We start from the raw sequence: 7,050 nt of genomic DNA on the forward strand, positions 1-7,050 counted from the left end.
CCATGAGAAAGAGTAGGCGAGGAAAAAACTAACTAAAACTAAGTTTCGTCAAGATTTGAAGAGGCAATGCACACGGAAATCATGTGAGGCTAATGCACCTACTATTATCAGGGAGCGTATACAACACAACTTAGAAAAATATAGGAATATTCCTTTAATTTTACTGCAACGTTTCACATTTTCAAAAGACTAATTGCACTTATTCAAGCCATTTCATCCTTTGTATGCATTAAAACAGCAATTTATCTCATGCATACTTAAACCCTGGCATGTTTTCATCAGGCCGATGTTAGTGTTTAAATCTCATAAAAATCCGGACAGTTTCTGTGCAGAGACTAGAAAGCAGAGATCCACCCAGGGTGAGGACACCTAACCAAACATTCCTCACTCGTGTGCTGTCTCTTCAACTATTCACAGGCCTGTAACAACACGCAGCCACGTGCCGAGTCAGCACACAAAGACACATCCAATCAATCACCACATACACATCCAAGTGTGTAAATGAAGTCTCTCTCTTTTTATAGCTTGAGATGACAGAACATTTAAAGAGCACAGTGTTACTTTTATCTACACTGAATCTCTCTGCAGCTCGTCACTAACTGGCTCTTCAGGTTCATTTTACATAATCTATCATCGAGGCATGAGCTCCAGCCTGATTTCAGGTTTGTCTGTAACAGAAAGCCACAGCAGAAGTGTTTGCTACAGAAGCAAAACACAAACAAAGAAACAAAAACAGTGAGATTTAAGATTTGCTTTAAATGTCACAGTATATATGGCTAGTTTTTCCTCTCATATCTGGATTTATTCCCTTTTTAAAACAGATATTAAAAGCATTTTTCCCACTGCATTCCTAAATTTGATCACTTCATCACCAGTCTTACTTTATGATTTTTGTAGATATTCACATTTATGCCTCCACACCTGTGTTACAGCTGGGACCAGAGGGATTATGTTTGAGATTTCCATGAGCTGACTCAATCTGTCTGGGCCTTTCTTGGGCTCCAAACAATTCTTTTCTTAATTCTTTACGAATTAAATTAATTACTAATCTGCTTATTTTTGCCTTATTTTGTATTTCTCTTTCTTCTAAAGACAGACTGCTTCAGTGTTTCAGTTGTTTAATGTCATATCTCTTTTAGTGCTCTTAAAGTTCTGCTTTTAGCTCAGTAATGCACTTTAATTTGCTCTGTGCATGATTCATTAAAAATGTATTTGCCCTGATATGAAACAAAATAACTATGGCAGGGCTCTTCTGCAACATTTTAAAAATAAGCCAAATGAGGAAAAATCTGCCACTGCAAAATTCACATAAACTCAAAGCAGCAAAATATGGACTTTTTACTTTAATGTGATAACACAGGCAGTCTTATATGGATTTAATGGTGTGATTTTGCTTTAATATTTGCAAAATAACCCAAGAAAGATGGCACTAATTCTACACTAATGGATCAGACTTCTAGTCATGGCAGAAGGTGCTGCCACCCCTGATTTAATGCTAAACTGAAGCCCCCTGCATGTGTTCAGAAAGAATTCTCCCTCGCCTCGCAGCACTTTGAAATAATAAGGTTGAGACCTTTGCAAAGACTTGTGGTGGGTGAAGCAGGTTTAGCTGCCCCTTCATTCTGCAGGTAAGCGGACTATAATTTCCCCTCATTCCACCGACTCTCTGTCTGTTGAGGACGTTCTGAATGTTGCTCTGATTACAGACGCTCACATTCCTGGGTCAGTAAGTTTAGGTTTTGCTGAGCCACTGTGGTGACATTAAATTTGTTCACTCTGAATCAGATGTCTGGCCAAATACTTAAAGCAAGATTAAACCAAACTTCTGCACCAATTAAATGTCTGTTAATGCTTGTTGACCATGAATAATTGCATTCCTTTCTGTTTGAGTGGGGATTTGAAGAGCTACAGCGCCTATAAAGAAGTCTAACCTCCTAGGATGTTTCACCGTTATTGATTTTATAAATTCTATAAAGCCTCTTAAATGTCAAAGCAAAAACAAATTTCTGCAAATTCATGTCAACTAAATAAAAACATGTAATGTTAAATAAGTGACTGCAGCCAACTGGTGCTAGGAGTCTCACAAATAGTGAAACGAGGATCTCCTGAGTGCAGTCAGTGTGTCTCAGGTGACTGTAGTATAGACACCTGTCTGTTTGGAAGGTCTAGTTGCTGGTTAACGAGTATTCCTGGCTACCATTACACCATGGAGACAAAAGAACACTTCAAGAAACTCAGAGAAAAGTTGATCGACAAGTACAAGTAAGGGAGTGGATACAAAAAAAATCAAAGGCACTTAACATCTACGGATTTCAGTTAAATCCATCATCAAGAATTAGAAGGAATGTGGCATATTTGAAAAACTAACTAGTCATCACAAGAAGGAGACTAGTGAGAGAGGCCCCCAGGACTCCTGTGACTACACTGAGGGAGTTCCAAACTTCAGCAGCTGAGATGGGAGAGGCTCTGCATACCATAACTGTTGGCTGGGTTCTTCACCAGTCAAATCTTTGTAGGAGAGTGGCAAAGAGAAAGCCACTGTCGAAGAAAACGCAGATTAAATCTGGACTAGTGTTTGCCGAAAGGCATGACGGCGACTCCATGGTCAAGTGGGAGCAAGTTCTTTGGTCTGATGAGACCAAAATGATACTTTTTGGCTATCAGACACCAAACACTGCACATCCTAAACAAACCATGCCCACTATGGAGCACGGTGGTGGCAGCATCATGCTGTGGGGGTGCTTCTCAGCAGCAGGCCCCAGAAGGCTTGTAAAGGTAGAGAGTTTAAAAAGAAAAGTGGCGGAATATCAGAAAATCCAGCAAACTTGTTCGATCTGCAAGGCTTAGGAGAAGATTTATTTACAAGCAAGACAATGACCTGAAGCATACAGCGAAAGCTACACAGAAATGGTTTAAAGACAAAAGCGCAAACCCCAGTGGCTGTACTTGAAAAGGGCAGTTCACGCCTGATCCTTGTGCAACCTGGCAGAGTGTGGGCAGCTTTGCAAACAAAAATTGAGTAAAATTTCAGTGTCCAGATGTGCAAGCCTGATTGAGACCTATCCACACAGACTCAGCGCTGTGATTGCCTCTACTAAACATTGACTTAAGGGGGTAAATACTTATGAAGTCACTTACTTTATATGAGTTTTGTTAGTTGACATTACTTTGTAGAAATCTGTTTTCACTTTGATATTGAAGAGTTTTTATGTCAAAAAAGCGTAAATACATTGACAATGATTGATAGTTTTTATAGGCAAAATTTCACAAATTTTGGTCTGAAAATCAAATTGTAGGGAGCTGAAAAGGGATCATTCAATTATGGTAGAAGTTTCTTTATTTGTAAAACAAAACTTTAAAGTGCACTGAACCATACACGACTTTAATCTGCTGCATGAGGTTCACATTTGGAAAAGATAAAAAAATGAAAGGCTCATTATGCCGATGTTGTGAAGATACAATCAAAGTATTCACTGCAATGAAAAGCTACGTGTCTGATACTAAAACCAAGAAGAGTTGAGCCAAATCTGCTCTGTTAGTGTGAGCATTTTACCAAGATGTCCAAGAATGTGAAGCATGTTGGTCAGTTCCTGTCTGAACAGAGAAGAACTTTTTTAAAAAGACAACTTCTGGTTTTGTGTTTGTGTCATTCTTAGAGAGAGAGGCTTCAGAGAATTGAAGCATGAGTAACAATACAATACAGTAAAAGACACGAGAGCATGATACCCATAAAAAAATAAAAAATAAAGTTAAAAGACCAAGGTCATTGCCTTGAGTCTTCAAGACTGAAGATGGAATTTGAGCTTCCAAAAAGAGAAAACACATTTGTCTCCTCTGATGCCATCTTCTTGTCCCGTTTCTCCTTATTGTGCAAAAGTTCACCAGCTCCGGCTTCCCCTTTGCCTCAGGTCAGCATTAAAGATCACATTTTTTATTTCCTCAGTTCCTTCACAGTCATCTCAATCTGATGAAACATTCATTCAAAAGTCACCAAGTCCTCGATGCTCCATTTTCTTACAGGCCCGAGCCACACAACTCTCTGACAGCAGACCGAAACACACGGCCAGCAACGAGAGACGCCTGCTGCTGTTCAGGATCACTGCAGAGGAGGGAGAGAAAAGACAAGACGGTTAGGAAGACACAAATCTTTTTCCATGATTTTTTTGCTGTCATGTCAGCTAAAGTACTTCTGAAAAATCTGATCTCAAACCCGTGTTGCATGCATCCACTGGACTCTTGAAAATTCAATAATTTTGCAAGGTGAGGATGCAATCAGCTCATTTTTCACACCAGCTTTATCCAGACTTCCCCCTGCTGGCCTCTAATGGGATTTTAACATTAGGTATGAATTTCGAGGTGCAGATCCAGCAGGCTGTGGGGGGGCATGTGTGAAAAGGTAAGTCAGGAAAATGTCAGTGATGACTGTCCTGAATGTAGATTTTGAGGGTGCATGCATGAAATAAGCTGTAAAATCATTGTAAACCCATGTGAGAACTTCAATTTGTAAGCCAACAGAGAAACTTCCTGATAGTTCAGCAGAAAAACAAATGCATCATTAAATGAAAGAAGTGATATGACAGTAAAAAGACAGATCTATTCAAGGACCAACAAGTGAAAGGACTGAGCTCTCTACTTCACTGCACTTGTCATCAGATTACAGACACTGTCATTTGTCCGTCATTAAAATGACGTACAGAAACTCCTCATCAGAACAACACACTGTTAATCGCTCAACAACATGTCATTGTTTGCAGCTCACAGGCCTGATGCCAAAAACAACAGATGCATTTATGTTTGTAGAGCTGCTACTGAAGAAATCCTGAACAATCCTGAACTTACATGTAATGTAATGGGTTTATTTCTCTGTCTGAAGGTTTATGGAGTCAGGAGCACAGAGGCAGAGATTTTTTTCCCCACTTTTCAAAGAAAATATCAGTCAGAAACCTCTCAGTGCTTTAGTGAATCAACAGCATACCTCTGAGACACACGAGCCTGCCCACAGATTTCACTGGGCTGATGAACCCAGAGGATGGGCTCTTACCAGCTGTGATTTATCGACAGGATAAATGTGTGTGTGTTGGATCAGTGGCATTGATGCTACTGTTGGTGACACTTTTTTAAAATCAATTGTGCACAATTCTACCACCTAATAATCCTATTTCACCACCTTTACTGCCAATTTTTGGCACTTTTAACCCATTTCAACGATTTTGAAGGCTTTATACTACAGCATGAATAAATAATACAACAATTTTTTGCTTTGAGAAGAGTGGTTATTAATCAGATTGAAAATAAAATGTGTTTTTCACAGCTTAGCTTTATATTGGACCATGATTTTCCTGATTCTCCAATTTGGCTGGGCCCCAGAAAACTCCTCCTTTACCCCCTAACTAGTTTCACCTGTGCTGTTTGTCACACCTGTGTGTAATCAATGCTCTCTCTCTTCTCTTCTGTGAGGTTTACTGGTGGTTGGCAAAACAAAATGGTGCATTTCTGCCACCTACTGGTATGGAGTGTGAACCAGAATATCTACTACCTCTTTCACCTGTCAGTCTTTGTCAGTTCATGGAGTCTTCTGCCTCTTTGTGTTTGTACTTTTCTCAGTGTCTGGACTTTTCTTAGTGTTTGAATACACTTTTGTGTTTGCTGCTTTTTTTTAACAACCCTGGCAGATTTGTTTTTTATATATTTGTGCGCCTATATGGAGCATGCGTCACAAATTAGTGTTCGTTATAATGTACAGTTCAATGATGGTCAGAATAAAATATTTAACTTTGAAGTTGTGTGATTTTTTTTGCAGTAAAGTGAACATTAAAAAAACATCATTAAAACTGAGTTCTGCTGTCAAAAATACGCATGAATTGTTTTCATCATTTAAGGTCAAACACCCACCCCCCAAATAATATAATAATATTTTCATTTAGATAAATATGAATTAAATAATTTTGCAAGCTACTCTATTTGATAATCAAAAGTGAAATTGTAATACCCAATTTCTTGAAAAGGTGGATAATGTGTAAATAAAAACAATATAATAATGTATGCAAGACACTAAAACACTAGATTTTATTGGAAAAAAAAAATAGAAAACATGTAAAAAATGAGACTGATGAATTTCACTGATTTTGGAAAATGACATGCTCATTTTGAACATGACGGCAGCAACATTTTCAAAAAGTTAGGACAGTGGAAACAAAATGCTAAAAGTGTGAAATCCACTGGGTGGATAGCAATTTACAAATTATTTATTTATTTTTAATTTGGTTTATGTCCCAACTTTTTTTGAAACATGCTAGTGCCATCAAGTTCTAAATAGGGGGACAAATTTCTAAAAACACTGAATAATTGTCAGTGTGAATATTTAACTTTGGGCTTTGTGTTGATTGAATACAGTTTTCAGTGTTTTGCACGTTTTCTTTTATTTACATTTTACATAATGTCCCAATTTTTTTTTAATCATGATACAGTCACACATTGGGACAAAGAGATTTGTTCACTCTGGGACCTGGTTTAAAAAAAATGCATTTACAGGCTCCAAAATGCCAGATCCATGTGGGTGAAATGCAGACATGTTTAAAAAACAAAACAAAACAAAAACAACTTTTGATACTCCCAAACTTGTCTCCATGTTGATGGCCGCTTCATCAATTCATCCTTTAGTCTGAGCAAACATCTGTGCAAAATTTGAAGAAAATTCTTGAAAGGGTTCTTCTGATATGGCATTCACAATGTCATAAAGAGTTAGTTTGAGTGGATATTTGTCCAGTAGGACACTAGAAGTTCATGAACAACTGCTCAGCTGTTCAGATCATTTGAATGTGAAATTAAGATCATTTAGAGCAGTTGCCAATATTTTTACCATATACAGTGTTGTTTCAGTTTAGTCACAAAAACACATGAATTGTGCTGAAACTATGAAGTACAGTACAGTCAAGCACAAGCTTCATGTTCAAATTTGGGCCATACTTCATTGTATTTCAAGAATTTGCAAACGGGCCAATCAAATTTGGACAACAGCCCACATATGGCCCTCGGGCCTTCATTGGACAC

General features: G+C 38.1%; 1 long non-coding RNA gene across 1 annotated transcript; it reads right to left on the reverse strand.

Moving 5' to 3' along the window:
* Positions 1-3,319: 3,319 nt before the first annotated feature.
* On the reverse strand, positions 3,320-4,965 carry LOC121521624. The gene is made up of 2 exons (XR_005992866.1): positions 4,840-4,965; positions 3,320-4,099 (listed from the first exon to the last, which is right to left on the reverse strand). It is a non-coding gene; the product is annotated as an uncharacterized LOC121521624 (long non-coding RNA).
* Between the last annotated feature and the right edge of the window lie 2,085 nt (positions 4,966-7,050).

The sequence above is a fragment of the Cheilinus undulatus genome, linkage group 14, assembly GCF_018320785.1.
Source record: "Cheilinus undulatus linkage group 14, ASM1832078v1, whole genome shotgun sequence".
NCBI lineage: Eukaryota > Metazoa > Chordata > Actinopteri > Labriformes > Labridae > Cheilinus > Cheilinus undulatus.